This window comes from Leptopilina heterotoma, unplaced genomic scaffold, assembly GCF_015476425.1.
Source record: "Leptopilina heterotoma isolate Lh14 unplaced genomic scaffold, ASM1547642v1 Lhet_430, whole genome shotgun sequence".
Taxonomy (NCBI): domain Eukaryota; kingdom Metazoa; phylum Arthropoda; class Insecta; order Hymenoptera; family Figitidae; genus Leptopilina; species Leptopilina heterotoma.
Genome location: NW_025111082.1, coordinates 328,778 through 346,318, shown reverse-complemented (window position 1 = coordinate 346,318; position 17,541 = coordinate 328,778). Strand labels below are relative to the sequence as shown.

Below are 17,541 nucleotides of genomic sequence, written 5' to 3'. Positions count from 1 at the left end.
TAACTAACAGATACACTCTTAGTTTGAATCAGTCAAAATGTGATTGATTCAATCAGTCACGCACATTTTCACTGACAAATCATTGATTTTCATTGTCACAATAATCATTTTGACTGGTAAATCTGTCAAATATTGTCACTGATTCAATCAGTCACTGAATTTAACTGAAAACCAGTCATTTCACACGGAAAAAATTAATTTAGTACATTTTACGAAACTAATTTTGGAATAGCGGATACGGAGAGGAGTTTAGTATAAGATAAAACAGAATCAATAGTAATATATGATGACTGCGTTTCTCGAAAACTCAAAAAAAATTCTATGGAATTCACAAATGATCGGTTGGACGTTCTAATTCAAGAGTTTTGTAAAATGTTTAGCCTGAAGCGCATGCGCCACGGAAAAAAATATTCACGGAGAAAAAAACGAATAAAGCAGAAAAAAGAATTTCTTAATGTACCAATGAGCTCTCAAGACCATTTTTTCTCGTCTTCTATAGGAGATAGATGATTGGTTCGACACATGTGACTGCACTCTACAACGCAATGGTTCGCTTGGATTGGCTTATTTTATTCTGACACTAACTTAACGGAAATACGCATACATATAAACGAATTCTGACGCAACGCACATACAATATAACTCGCACTTGTAGATGAAAGAATTGAGTTTCTTTATATACTAACTGAGGAGATTAAAACTGCGCTTGTGAGAAATGTCAATATACTGAATATTAATTTTTAAAAAAATCATTTTTTTAAAAGTTATACAAAATATTTTATGGTTTTTAAAATAACATTTTTTGATTATAATTAGTTATAAAATCTCTATAAAATTTTTCAATTTTTAGAAAATAATTTTATTCTTAATTTTAAATTATAAATAAATTGACAAAAAATTTTCAAAATTAAATTCAAACTCAAAAAATGTTTATATTAAATTGTCTAAAATTTGAAGTAATAACAGTTAAAACTTGAGAAATTAATATATATATTGTCATCGGTAAATATTATGATAAACTATAAAATTTATTGGACTGTAAATTAAAAGAAATTAATAATAATTAAAAGCTTGGATTACAAAAGCACATAAAAAATGTTACGAATTTGGAACAATGAAATGTGAAATACGTAAAAGAAAACAATTATCCAAATGTTACCGGCAGGTAAAGCAGTTCTCTTTTTCCTTCCACATATTATATATCTATATACAGCAGACAAGTTAATACCGACGCGACGAGACAAGCTTCAACATATCTATTTATAACGCGACTTTTGGTACACCCCGTATAGAATTTTACGAAACTTTGTGTTCGAGAATTCACGATAGACAGCGAAGTGGAAACTCAAACCACGCGTTTTTAGATTGCACGAAACATTTTTACCATTTTCTGATAAAATGTTCACCAGAAAATACGAAACATTTCTACATTCAAGCTTGTTTTATAAATTACAACACTGGTTGCAGTTTCTCGACAATTGTTCTGCTTAAAGTAGTGAAAGTTTCTGGGTTTTTGAAAAACTTCGTCTAGGAATCTTAAATATCCGCTAGTGCGAAATTAGTTTCGTAAAATCTGCTGAACTTATTTTTTCCGTGCATTTAACTGATTTGTCTGTTGATTATTTTAACTGACTTAGATCAGTCATTTTAACAAATACACTTGTTATTTTTTTAAATATGTAAATAAATTATATTTATCTGCAATATAGACAAAATAACATTATTTCTTAATGTAAATATATTTGTTGACAATTTTTACATTAAATGATATATTATTATGATTTTTTAACAAATATATTGTTTATTAAAAATCAATAACTTTCTTTTTTTTAACAAAAAAATACAAGCAACTATTTTTCTTTTACTTATAAAATACATTGCTGTAAATAGTTATGTTTTGTAAAATATTTGTAGTTTATATTATATACTATACGAAAATAAAATATTTGAAAGAATTCCTTCGTTTCAAAAGGTTTGCCACATCTGGTTTGTCTTAGGATGTCGAACTATAGGTTTCTCGTTACAATAGGTCCGTGTTTTACGACTTTTTCGGGGCCCTTTTTTTCTTATGAATTTATTTAGGTAGAAAGTTTGTGAAATTTTTTTGTACTTAAATATAAGATGGAAGTATACGAAAATTTCATACATTTTCTTCAAAAAGTCTTTCAAGATGCTTTGAACTCGGAAGCGTCAGTTGCTCTTCAGCTTTGGCATGAGGAAAACTGACGCCGCGAGTAAGAAAAATATTTTAAGTTTTAGTGATTGACTAATGACTGATATTTCTTCTTTTCATCCTGATTATTCAAAGTTGTTCAATATATAGTGATAGTAATATTCTAAAGTGATTGTGAAGTGATTCAATAATATTTAATTCCAACTGATTGGAGTTAAATATTTTAGAAGGATATTTAAGAATTGTATAGACGAAATTAATTTATAATTTTGCAAAATTGAGTGGTAGTGCTTTTAAATAATTTAGTTGTCTTTACTTATTTATGATTGTTATATAACAATTTTTGTGCATTAAACAAATTTCAGTTACTTATCTAATTTTTGTTCAATAAACAATGTTTTAAAAATTTGTTTAAGAGTTTTGAAACCTTGCACATCTTATATTAAAGTTATTAAATATTTTAATAAATTAGTCATTGAATTAATGTAATATTATTAAAAATAATCAATTTGAACAATGAAATTTGCTATTATATCAATAATAATCATTAATTACTTCAATTAGAATAATTATTTTAAACAATAAAAATTTATATTTACTTAATATATTTTATTTTATTTAATAAATATTGTTACAATAATAATTTTTGTTACCTATGCTTTTATTATTAATAAAAATAATTTTTAAGTGCAGTGGAAACCATTGATCGATTAATTAATCCAATTTACAAATCAGTAAAACTTCATAATTTTATTGATAAAATTTATTCTTAAATTTGATAAAAATAACGGATTTTGAAAATAAAAATGATTACTTTCATGAAAATAAATTATTGTTAAGTGTAATCAAAATAATTGATTTAAACAATAAAGTTTATTATTTTATCAATAAAAATCATTATTTTCTTTAGTGACAATAACTAATTTTAAAAAGTGAAAATAATTGATATTTTGATGAAAATGAATTATTTAAATAATGATAATAACTTATTAAATTAATCAAATCTACAATTTCTATCATTCATAACAACTGCTTTTTTCATTAGCATTGACTGATGCTATCAGTCAAAATAAACTATACAAACAATAGATTTTATTAATTTCATCAATAAAAATCATTATTTGAGACAGTCAAAATTATTGATTTAAATGTCAAAAATTATTGAAATTTCAATAAAAGTTAATGATTTAAATAATACAAACAATTGAATGAAATAATAGATTCAACAATTTCTATCATTCAAAACAACTGATTTCTTCAGTGTATTTGACTGATTCAATCAATAACAGTATATGATTGGTTTGAATCAGTCAAACGAACTGGTCCGCCAGTGAGCGGGTCTGGACTGATTGAATCAGTCACTTTTGATTGAGAATCAGTCAAATTTGACTGATTCAATCTAAGAGTGTATCGTTGTCAATGATTCAACTATAGTGTAGTAGTAAAAACTACTGTAAATAGTGATGCCGCAAGACTCGAGATTTTCGAGACGAGACGAGACAATCATCAAGAGACCAAGACCAAGATAAACTTTTTTCTCGTCTTGTCTATATCCAAGACGAGACGAAACAGTAACTGTCAAGACCAAGACAAGATTCAAGACTCGAAAAATATCATTAAATACAGTGTACGTTTAGAAAAATACGAAAAAATAGCACTTGAATAAGTTGTTATTTAATAAAATATAGTAAAATTACATTTATATTTTATGGAATTACTCTGTGAATTTTAGTTATAAAACTAAAATTGTAGTTTAATGTGAAATATAAGACCACCAAAATTTTCATAAATTTAAAATCTCTATTCATGGAAAAAATAAAATGTTTTAATACTTAATTTTTTTGCCATTTTTCAATCTACCATGTAAGTCTTTCATTATTTAAAGAAAGAAAAAAGTTTTTAAATTGTTGATCATATAGCCAAATCTTAAGATAAAATTAAGTAAAATGATTCTCCGAATATTTTATAAATAACAATTTTATGAAACTTCTTCAAGATTTAACTTATTTAAAATAAAATTAATTTCAACTTCTGTAAAGATCAATTTTATTGTTAGAAATGGAAAAAATTTCAAGTTTAGCATTAATATTTGTGGTTGATTTTAAAGTTTATAAGCAAAACATGGAAAATTCAAAAAGGATTAAATGTTTTTAATATATTCAAAAGTTGCTGGGCATCAAAAATCAGATCTTTTTCCTTCAATTCTACAAATTCAATACTTATTCCAGTATTTTTGATAATATTCTCTGATTTCCTTAAACATTTTATAGTTATCCTAATTTATTACTAAATTTCCTGTTTTCCGGACCTGTAACAGCCTTATTAATTGAAAAAATATCGAGACTTCAAGACGAGACGAGATTCTACGTCTCAAGGCGAGACTTTTTCGAGACAAGACTCTTTGTTGGTCTTGACATTTCAAGACGAGACAAGATTGAAAAAAATCTCGTCTTGTCTCGTCTTGCGGCAACACTAGACTGTAAATAATAGTTAATTTTACAATTGTGGTAGTAAAAATAACTATTTTGTATTAGTTGCAAACAAAATAAGACTTACTGTTTTTAATAGTATAAATACAACCTCTGAAAGTTGTTATTTTTATGATTTATGTTGTTAAAACAACTATTTCTCACTAGTTGCAGAGAAAGAAATAAATTTACTGTTTTCATATAGCAAAATCAATTAGGGATCATCAATTTTTTATCATCTATCCGCACTTTAGTGCGGATAGATGCCCCCTTTCTCAGATCTCCAATATGAAAGAAACTATATTTATGAATTATTAGTTTTTTTATACCTATTGGCCATAACAATTTTACTATAAAGTTCTAGCTCGCTGGCACCCCGGGGTTATTAGTTATAATAATGTAAAAATTTCAGATTGCTGAAAATGTCCAAAAATTTTCAAACCGCTGGACAAAATTCCTCATTACAAGAATCAAGGATATTTAACACGTAAGAAAATATTTGCAATTATTTTCTTGTTTCAAATTAATCAGAGAATCATAGACCTTTTGTATTTTCGTTCTGATTAATTTATTATTTATTGTAGGTATTTGGTCCTTACATATGTTAATGATAAATAGTAATAGTGTGTAAAAATCGAATAGTCAATTAACAATATTAATATTTGTTGAATTTAGATGTAATTTTCGAATTGGGAGCCATCTATCCGCACATTTACCCTATTGAAAATAGTTATTTTTACTACTTATGCAGTTGAAAAGATAATTCTTTTCTACGCAGAAAAAACATGAAAAAAACATATCTTATTATAAATGATTGATTAAGAGTGTATTTTTATGGGACTGGTGCTTTGTTTTTTTCTTAGTAACTGGTCAGTTTCTGTGTCCGCAGTTTCTTTTTTTTAAAGTGTCAAGATTTTCTGGCTAGAGATTTGGAAAATCTAGAATAATTCTTTTAATAGGATTCGGCAAGTTTTTCTGATCAGTGGTGGACCAGTTTTTCTAGGTGGAATCTTAAATAATTCTTCAAATCAGTGACTGGCTAGTGTCTGGAAAGAAATTCTTATCACTATTATGATCAAATTTTCTGGTCAGTGACTTGACAAAAATACTGTTCACAAAGGAGAATTGTTTTTAACCAGTGAAACTGGCCAGTCACTTATTCAGGACTGGCCAAATTGTCTTGGCAAGTAAAACTCGCTCTTGACTCTACAGCTACTGGAAGGAAACAAGTAATACTTGACAAATTATTTCTACCTGGGTTGATTATGGCTCAGGGCTTGGTTATGGATCAAGGCTTGATCATGGCTCAAGGCTTGGTTATTGCTCAAGGCTTGATCATAGCTCAAAGCTTGATCATAGCTCAAAGCTCGATTATGGCTCAAAGCTTGATTATGGCTCAAGGCTCAATTATGGTTCAAGGTTTGATTAAGGTTCCTTGCTTGATTATGGCTCAAGGCTCGACTATGGCTCTAGGCTTAATTATTGCTCATAGCTCGATTATCGCTCTATGCTTGATTATGACTCAATGCTGGATTATGAGTCTGCTTGATTATTGCTGAAGGCTTGATTACGGCGCAAGCCTTGATTGTGACCAGAAGGTATGTAAAGTTTCGCGTAACTCAATGTTTTCAACGTAATGTTACATGTACACGCATAGAAAGGGTTTGCTGTGGCAGCGAACATTTTGCTACCACAGCAAACCTTGTTCGTTGAAATAGGGACAGCGAACAAGTTCGCTGTGAGATCAAACAAGTTCGCTATGACAGCAAACTCGAATAAATTTTCACTAATGTTTGCTGTCACAGCTAACATGTTCGCTGCCACTGCAAACTTCTTAGCTATGGTAGCTAATTTTCAAAGATTTCACAGCAAACATCTGTTTACTGCTGCAGCTAATTTCTTTTTTTCCGTGTATGCTCCATATTGAAACCTGCGTATAATACCCACACTACCGAGAAATGCTTATATGCAACGTAACATATACAGTAAAAACCCTGGAAAAGTAGTTCAGGTATGCTACGTTATCCTTTCACTGCATAGCAGCCAAGGGGAGACTGGGGCTAAACCAGACGGATTTGGTCTTTGACGAGAAAACTCATACAAAAAAATATTTTTTTATCCCACGTGTACAAAAATAGCGCTTTCTGATAGCAGACAACAGGGAGTAAAGTCATTCATTTCTTCGACCGTATGAATGTGTTATTCAACCTCCAAGAAAATTTTTAAATACAGTGCCGCTCATTAACTTTTGCCCACCCTACAGCGATTAAACACTTTACAAAAAGTTTTGTATTTTATTTATTATTAAAGATAAAAAGCTCAAAAAGGTCTCTTTTTAAAGCTCTTTTCCTAGACTGAGAAAATGTTTTGTTTAAAATTTTGTCAAAGTTGGTTAAAATGGCTATACACATGGGCATTCTGAAAATGTTTAATATTTTCTTATGTGGTTATTGAAATACATTTTTAAAAGAGTGTTCAATAAGTAATGTAAAGATCATTAGATCAATGATCATAAATTGATTTACTTTTTGTAACACTTTATGCTGTACTTGGTTACATAGTTGCCTGCGTGTGTCACAGTTTGCCCAAAAGTTGGGTAAACTGATGGTTCCACCAGGTAACTATACTGTCAAGAGGTCAGGACCTTCATTTTACCCAACTTTTGGGCAAACTGTGACACACGCAGGCAACTACAACTACAAAAAGTAAATCAATTTATGATCAATGATCTAATAATCTTTACATTACTTATTGAACACTCTTTCAAAAATGTATTTCAATAACCACTTAAGAAAATATTAAACATTTTCATAATGCCCATGTGTAGCCATTTTAACCAACTTTGACAAAATTTTAAACAAAATATTTTCTTTGTGTAAGCTTTAAGGATTGTCACCGGCAATATAAGGAAATGAGAGAAAATTATAAAAATTTGACAGTTTGATCTTTATATTATTTTAGAAGCATATGATTTTTTCAGAATTTTTTACCACGTAGTTTTTTCTTAAAAAAATAAAATAAATTTGCAATTTAACATAGGCTCTTATGGGAGCTCAGATAAATCTTAGAAAAAAAGTGTGAAGGAAATGAGAGAAAAATCTGTGGTTTTGTATATGGATAGACAATGTCAAAAAGTTTAAACTGGAAGATTTGAGAAAAAGTTTACCGCAGATTTAATGAATAAATAATTATTAAAGTTTTAGTTTTCAGAACAGTAATAATTGTATAAGTATCAAACACAAAAACACATGAAAATGTGGCAACATCGCAACAACACACAACCTCAAAAAAATACAAATTTGATCTGTACATTTGAAATTAATAATATTCCTTAAACATAAGTTAATAACTTTTATGTTTCTTTTGCCTCATAATTATATTTTACATTTGTTTATTGTAATTTTCGTGTTCTCAACACTAAAAAATTTGAGGTTAACCTCTGACAATATACTATATTCCAGTCGTACCAACCATATGTCGACTATGTTGTGTAATGGTTTTTAGCACTTTTTCAAAAAATTAATTAAATACATTTTTTAATATTTTAGTCTTGAAAAAATTTTATCATTAATTTTTACATCTTTTTTGAATGTTTTTTTTCTTTGAATAAAATAAATATATAGGTTTTTTGATTAAAATTATGAAACTGAAATTTTTTTTTGAAGTTGCAAACATGCAAGATTTTACATGGGAGCAGGGATGGGTACGTATTATACATGATGTATTATACCTGGTTTTCTACACGTATAATACGTGGTATTATACATCTTTAGTTTTCTACGTATGTCATGTATTTTACATACATTGCGTGACGCGCGGGATTTTTAAATTTTAGACAAGAAACATGTGATTTTAATAGTATATTAAATAAATTTTAAACATAATTTCAATTTAAAAATTTATTAATTAACATTGAAAAGTTTTTTTAAAATTTATGTTTTAAAGAAATAGCACACAAACAAAGTTCTAACTGTTCGTGGTCAGGTCAGGTTGTCTGCTGCCGCCAGACCCATTTATAGGTTATACATCTCCATGTGCCAGGCCATGTGTCAGTGATTGTTGTACAATATTGCTTTTTTTAAAATAAAAAAAAATTAACAAAAGAGGTGGAAGGCCGAAACACAATTCCTGGGAGGAATTGTGTTTTATTCCCAAAAATAATAAAGGGAAAAATGTTGCCCTGTGTCCTATTTGCAACAAAACATTGCAAAATACAGCTATAATAATAATTTAGTACTTTTGTATGAAAAAGTTTATTTGAAACCCGTTTATTTTCAAATAAATAATAAATTAACGTGTCTTTTTAAAATTGTTCTATATAAATATATAATACAAGTTATGAAAAAATGTGTGTAAAAAACCATATGAAAAATCAATAAATATATATTATACGCATTTTTTTGTAAACTTACCTTATATGTAACCTTTTTTGGTTTTTTCTTGGTATTTTTAGCAACAATTTAGTAATGAAAACCAGGAAACAAATAAAAAATAATCAAACATATGATTTTTATTATTATTGTGAGGTTTGTACGCATGCGCAGAACTGGACATGTATAATACCAGGTTTTCTACAATTTTCTACGTATTATACGTCATTTATGTATTATACGTAGAAAACTCCGAAAAAAACACTTTTACCCATCCCTGCATGGGAGTAATGGGAACAATCCCCTTGCCCCTCACCACCGCCGTGACAATCCTTAACACTGTATTAAACAAAATTTTTAAAAATTAATTTGTTTATGTTTAAAAAATGTTATTGCAACATAAAATTTTTCAATTTTTGTTGGTTTTTTTAAAGCGATACAGTTGTTTAGAAAATCATCGCATGTAATTCACACTTATATCATTTTAAAGCTAGTTTTATCACCTTTAAAACGCATTTTAAAAAATTTTTTTTCGATAATTTTTAAGAATAATATGATCATTTGTTTAAATAATTAGCCATTTTTTTCAATTGTTGATAACTCAAAAACGGTTCGTTTAAAAAAAATTTTTTAAGAACATAAATTGTTCATTTTTTCATGTTTTATTTTTTCATATTTTTTGAAAACAAATTTTTTTGCATTTTTTATATTATTAAGTTTTAATCATAGAATTTGGCAACTTTTACTCACCACATAACAAACAAATAAATTTATTGTCGTATTTATGTAATTATTTTCAACTAAGCAATTATTTAAAAAACTTTTGACAATAACATAACCTCAAAATGTCAAATTTTGTTACATGTAATAATAAATATATTTAGAAATCTTTATGAATAATATTTTTAATGCAAAAGAGTGCAAACAACTTTTGGAAAATAAGTAACAGTATATATATGTAATAGAATTTTTAATATTTAGATGTAAAAAGTGTACACCTGCTAACATTTTAATATGATTGCCTTAAATTTAGCACATTCAGTGCTGATCAGGGCCGTAACGACGTAGGTGCATGCGGTGCGGTGCACCGGGGCCCCCAGGTGTCAGGGGCCCCCGATGCCAAATGAAGTCATTATAGAATCGACATGAAAAATTGATTTTTTAGTTTTACAATTTTGCTAAAAATAAAATAAAGAATCCAAACAATTTTGTCAATGTAAAAGCGCAAACACAACTCTACTGCCTGTCTTTCTATGGGCAGATATTTTGCGCAAGCGCAAACATATATGCTTTGGTATCCACTCATATTACACTGATAAAAGTGGATATTATAAATCTTAAATAGATATGTATTAAGAAAAGATGCTAATGCATATCATATAGATGTTATGGTTAAATATCTCAGATATTAAATAGTATAATCTGTAAATGTGAGGTTATGTTTAAACACGTATTTTTCTAATATCTGAGATATTAAATTTGATCATATAAGATGTTTACATATTTGACTGTCACAGATATTGACCATTAATATATAGATAATAAAGCTTAATATCCATTTTTCTCAGTGTAATTTTACAAAAACTATTGACGATTTTGCCGCTATGAAATCAAGGAAAAAATGATTTTAGATGTAGTAACACAAAAGATTCAAAGAACTTTTTCTACACTGGCACAGGCGATGTTTCTGTGTTTCCAGATAATTTGTGATAATTCGATAGTTATATTCAACATTAAATAATTGAAGAAAATATATGTAATATTAAAAATTTATCTTATAAAGTATATAGAAAAAATCAAAGTAATGATATTTTTTTCCATTAACCTTCACCTTAAGAGTGACCCCTGGTTTTTTTGCACTAGGGCCCCCAAGACCGTCGGCACGGCCCTGGTGCTGATAATCAGCTTGCTTATTGGATCCTTAAATTCAGCAAAAAAATATAATTTGAAATTAAGAGAAGGCTGTCTTAAAAATGTTGCATCTTAAATTAAGGTACATTTCATGCCTTAAAATAAGACTTTCTTTTTACTGTATATAGCAATGCATTTATTTGGTTGCTTCAACCAAAATTTAGTTGTTTCGCACGGTGGTCTTCAAGCACTTTTAGGTTTACCTAAAATGAGTCAAAATCTGGAATCGTTCGAAGAATCCAAATTTTCATTTCCGAAAATCGTAGCCGCTTTTTTTTCGAAAAGCTTTTTTCGAAGCTACAAGAAAATAAATTTTTATTTTCGACACCTTTTACACTTACAATTTATAAAGAGTGTTTAACTGTGTAATCACGAAACTACTGCAAGTTTCGTGTTATGGTACATAAAGAAAAATAACAAAACTTGTTATGAACTACATCATAGTAAATTTACCGTAAATTACATAATAAATTTCCATAAATTACCTCTAAAATATCCATAAATTACCATAAATTACCGACGTTAAATTTTTAGTTCTAATTTGTGTTTTACATATTTTAATAAACTATCGTCAAAATGATTATAAATTATCGCATAAATTTCCATAAATTACCGACGTTAAATTTCTTAGTTCTCGTTTGTCTCTTACATAGTTTTATAAATTATCGTCAAAACGTTTATAAATTACCGCGAAAATTTCCATAAATTACCATAAATTACCGACGTCAAATTTATTAGTTCTCGTTTTTGTTTTACATAGTTTCATAAATTACCGTCAAAATGTTTATAAATTATCTTGAAAATTTCCATAAATGACTGAAATCCAAAATTTTAATGATAATTTTTGCTTTACATATTTTTATGAATTATCGCGAAAATTACTAGAAAATAGAAATTTCCATAAATTACTGCTAAAATTTCCATAAATTGCTCAAATAAAAATTTTTAATTGTAATTTATGTGGAACATATTTTTATGATTTATTGCGGAAATTTCTATAAATTACCGCAAAATTGTTATAGTTGTTAACAACAAAAATTCATTTTTCAGTAATAATTCTGCGAGGAACATAATTCTGGTTCCCTTAGTAAACATAAATTAAGAATTCAAATGGGATTCTCTTTATAAAGGTTTTTTTCTAGACAACAAACCTCAAAAACTATTTTTTGAATGTTTTACAACCTTTTATACCTACACATTGATCTTAAAAAGTCGAAAAATGTTGTGTTTTTGGACAATCTTCTCCCGTAGAAAATATTATGTGAAAGAAATATTAAATTTTAGAGATTTGTTGTCCAGTTTTTTAGATAAAGAATTAGATGGTTTTTGATATCTTAAAATCGGCTAGTCTCTTCAGACCAGTATCGCTCTCTGCAGCCTATAGAAGTTGCAAAATAAATCATTTTAGTTATCTAGAAATTCTGACTAGAATCAGAACTGGGTCTGGTCAGACCTTCCAGACAACCATCGCACGCCGCAGCCTAGAAGTTGCAAAATAAAAAATTTTAGTCATCTAGAAATTCTGACTAGAATCAGAGCTGGGTCTGGCTAGACAATCCAGAACAAACAAAATAGCTATACGGTCTGGCTTGTAGCTAAGCAGCTCCAGAACTGGGTCAAATCAGATCTTGCAGACTTGCGAGGCTGGACGCTTTCTAGTTTGCGCCAGACTTGACTCTAGACGTTCCAGAAGATTTTTCTACACGGGAAGCATCACAGAGGGATTTTTTTACAATTAACTTTTAAAAATGTCTCCAGCGTAGACCCTTTGATTAAAAACAAAGAACATTCAAATAGATTAAAAATTATACGCTGTAGTCAGTTTTAAAAAGTTAATTGTAAAAAAATCCCACTGTGATGCTTGCAAGTGATTTTTGAACATGTTTTAAAACTCATTTAACACATCAGGACCATCTCGGGATTTTTTGGAAAATCTCCACTATATTATAAGGTATAAATAAATTTAAAAAAATTAATTTGTTTAAAAAAAAAATTTTTTTGTTTACATTTCTTAAAAGTCGAAGGAAAACTAAAACTAAAACTTTCGTTCTTTGACAACTTTTTCCTAAACTCAATATTTTCGGATTTATATAGGTCTACAAATTACAAGTCCAAAATTTCGAAAATTCATAACTCGAAAATTTGGAGTTTTGGACAATTAAACAAAAATAAAAAAATACGTATCTGTTTTTTTATACAGAATCGAAAAAAAATATTTTTGGCCGACTTTTAGAGCACGCATAGAAAGGGTTTGCTGTGGCAGCGAACATTTTGCTACCACAGCAAACCTTGTTCGTTGAAATAGGGACAGCGAACAAGTTCGCTGTGAGATCAAACAAGTTCGCTATGACAGCAAACTCAAATAAATTTTTACTAATGTTTGCTGTCACAGCTAACATGTTCGCTGCCACTGCAAACTTCTTAGCTATGGTAGCTAATTTTCAAAGATTTCACAGCAAACATCTGTTTACTGCTGCAGCTAATTTCTTTTTTTCCGTGAGGTCGACTAAAATCTCACATATATGAGGCATTTTACGTGAAATGTCCTAAGTTGAAATTTCAACTTCTTGAAAAAAATTGAAACTCAGGGAATTTGTTGTTCTATCAAGTAGAAATGTGCCCCAAAAAATATTTTTGATTTTTTCGAAAATTTGGAGGGAGTAGAGATTTGACCAATTTTGCTAATACCGGCTACTTTGTGAATTTTTTCTGAACATACTTATAATGGGAAAAATTTTTTAGAATATGTTTCCGAAAGGTTTTTTCGTCCTCTTTCTAATGGTGTATTTTATTTTTTAATATTTTAAAAATTTACCCTAATTTTTGATAATTAATATTTTACTTTCAATTTCCCAAAAATAGGTCCGTTTTTTTTTAAATAAATTATTACAAACGGAAGCTAAGGTTTTTTCCTATCGGCGTGTAAATTTTCAGAATGCCCTTTTTTTGTTTTTGAGTTATTAAATTTCAAAGAATAAATTGCATCCCGGGCGCCTCGTCTCACGCCGGTTGCCACGCGGCTCAGTGCAACCGCGACGCTGCGCGCCGCAATTTATTCTTTGGAATTTAATAACTCAAAAACAAAAAAAGGGCATTCTGAAAATTTACATGCCGATAGGAAAAAACCTCAGCTTTCGTTTGCAATAATTTATTTAAAAAAAAACAGACCGATTTTCGGGAAATTGAAAATTCAATATTAATTATCAAAAATTAGGGTAAATTTTTAAAATATTAAAAAATAAAATACACCATTGAAAAGAGGACGAAAAAAACTTTCAGAAACATATTCTAAAAAATTTTTCCCATTATAAGTATGTTCAGAAAAAATTCACAAAGTAGCCGGTGTTAGCAAAATTGGTCAAATTGATCCCTCTCTACCCCCTCCAAATTTTGTCAATTCGACGTTTTGACGAATTGACATTTCGACATTTTGAGTATTCGACGAACTGACAATTCCATGTTTTAAGCATTCGACGAACTGACGATTCGACGTTTTGAACATTCGACTACTTTACCATTCTACTAATTGAGTACCTGCATGCGAATGAGTCTCACGCGAAGCGCCACGGAAAAGCGGAGCGACTGGGTAAGTGTGGAATCAGCATGAGTGGCGCAGAGGCGCTCACTGCTCCCCGACTGTTACTAGCGCTTGCGTCCGAGCGCTCGGCGAGTTTTTGCATGCAGGTACTCAATTGACAATTCGAACAGATGGCGTTTCGACTATTTGAGCATTCGACGAACTGACAATTCGATGTTCTGAGCATTCAACGATTTGACAATTCGTTGTTTTTAGCATTCGACGTTTTGAACATTCGACGTTTTGAACATTCGACGAATTGAAAATTCGATGATTTGAGCATTCGACGAATTAACAATTCTATGTTTTGAGCATTCGACGAATTGATAATTCGAACATTTAATACTTCTAACCAATAGACATTAGTCAGAATAAAAATTATGTCAAAAAACAATTCGATTATTTAAAAATTAGAATCAATGATTATTCGACAAAATGAAAATTATGTTGAATGGTATTTCGAAATATAAAAATTATGTGAATTGACGTTTCTATAATAAGAATTTCGATGTTTTGAATATTATGAAATTAAATTTTGGGGAATAATCATGCGTCCCGCTTATATGCATCTTAGATCGAAGTGTGGATTCCCCCCAATAGGAAATGCCAGTATAGTGCCGATGTTCACCACTGTCTTAGTACTCAGACGATTGTTCGGCGTAGTCTAGCCGAGCCTCGACAATTAGTGCTGGCGCAGTACAGAATTTTTGTTTCGCCAAAGCTTGGACAAGCCACGGCGGCAAGTGCTGGCTGAGTATAGAAAAATTGTTCACAACGCTCTTTGCCAACATTGCTTTTTTGACATAAACTTGAAAAAAATCATGAAAAAAGTTTATAAATGTTTATAAATATAAATTTATTGAAAAAAATTAATATTTTACTTTTCAGTTGTTCATTTTTAGGGTTCCGTACACCTACGGTGCATCGGCGGAACCCTATTGGTGAGACTCTGTTGTCCGTAGCCAAATCGTGTCCCCCCCCTAGCGGCTAAACTATTTGACCTAGAGAGCTCAAATTTGGTACAGATATGTATTTTCACACGTAGATTACAGGAAAAATATAGAGAATGTGTTTGGAGATGATGGTCATAGCGTTGTCAAGGAAATAACAAGATTTTTGGCCAAAAATGCATAAAAAGTGACCATTCCCCCCCACCCCCCTTAACTTCTAAACTATTCAACATGGAGGGGTAAAATTTGGCATACTGGTGTATTTTATCGTAAATATTACAGGAAAAATATAGAGAACTTGCTATGTATTAATGTCCATAGCGTTGTCAAGGAAAAACTAAAAAAAATTTTGAAATTTTTTTTTTTTTTTAATTTCTACATTATTTGATCTAATTAACTAAAAATGGGTTTATTAGTCTATTTTTACAGTCTGATCACAAAAAATATATTTAAAAATCTAAAAAAAAAAAATTAAAAAAATTTTTTTTTTTTAGATTTTTTAACAAAAAATTTTTTTTTTACATTTTTTAAAAATTTTTTACAAAACTTTAAAAATAAAACAATAAAAACAGCAACAAATTTTGTTCCTCTACTTATTATTGTTTACAATATTAGATATATACAATACTTTAATTTTTTTATTTATTTTTTTTATCAAATGATATTAATATATTTTTTTAATTGTTTATTTTAATTCTACCAATTACCGATAAATGTTGCAAGTATTGTTTTAATATTTGTGTACGGAACCCGCCATTGCAGTGCGAGTTCAACTCGCACTTGTCCAATTTTTTTTTTATTTTTATTAAATTTAATAATAACAATTTAACACAATTGTCTAATTTTGTAAATAATAAATTATTTAAACAAATTAAAATTATAAACAAAATTTAAACTTTAATCTCAATAATAATTTGGTTCCTATTAAAATACTATTATACTTCTTACTACGAATAAAAAATTATTAAAAAATTACCACGTAATTTAAGAATTACGTAAAATGTTAAATGCAATAAGTAAAGTAATTTAATTTAATTATTAAAAATTTAGTTTAATTTATTTTATTTCAATTTATTATTTCTAACGTATCCCTATTTTTTTCTTATCTTTGACTCAACAATTGTATGTCTGAATGATACTGAGATATTATTAATACTTTACTGTACACATGTGTCGTTAGCATAGTGGTTAGAGCGTTAGTCTGTTAGTCCGTAGGTCGTAGGTTCGATTCCCCTCGTCAGCAATTTTGTTTATTTTCATAGGTTTGCGATATTTCTAGATTCCAATTGTTAGGTACTAAAATATGAAAATCTAATGCACACTTACTGTAATTGTTTATTATTTAATTTTTAAATGTTATAAACAATTTTTTTCTACTTCATTTACTATATCCATTGTTAGTCTCCATCTTAAATACAATTTCTTTAAGAAAAGAAATATTTTATGAATAATAACTATTTATTAATATTATTTACAATTTTGTTGTTAAATTATTTATAATTATTAATTTACGACTAATTAATAAAAATACGGCATTTATTGTATAATAAATTTGTCAGACAGAATGTCCAAAATAAAAGGTCCAAATTTAGAATGTCCAATAGTTATAATGTCCAATGGTAAAAATTTCCAATAGTTAGAATGTCCGAAGATAAAAATGTCCAAAACTTAGAAAGTCCAAAATTTCCAAAAACTCCAAACGACAAAAAGTCCACCACTTTAAAATCCAAAAAGAAAAAAAATCAAAAATCCGAAATAAAAAAGAATGAAAAATTTAAACAAGTATATTTCGTATACATATTGTCTTTTGTTTGATATGAAGTTTCCCTGGTTACAGTAACAGTCGTGTCAAAACATTTTTCGCGTTCGGATCACATCAAAATTTTCGTGCGGTTTTAAGTTGCAAATTTAGTTAAAATGTCTGACCCCAGGAGGAAAAGTCGGACGAATGTCGGATTATACAACCGCCTGGGATCCGCGCCCGTACGGACCGCCAGCACCGATGGTCTGTACCGATTCGGATCCTAAAATGCAACCGGCGCGGAACAGATTAGGCTCCGACTTTTGTATCCGCCTTTCTACTTTCGTCAGT

At 29.0% G+C, this 17,541-nt stretch overlaps 1 long non-coding RNA gene across 1 annotated transcript; it reads right to left on the bottom strand.

Annotated features, from left to right (window-relative positions):
* Positions 1–8,597: 8,597 nt before the first annotated feature.
* LOC122506759 lies at positions 8,598–9,283 on the bottom strand. The gene is made up of 2 exons (XR_006302025.1): positions 9,054–9,283; positions 8,598–8,713 (listed from the first exon to the last, which is right to left on the bottom strand). It is a non-coding gene; the product is annotated as an uncharacterized LOC122506759 (long non-coding RNA).
* Positions 9,284–17,541: the final 8,258 nt, after the last annotated feature.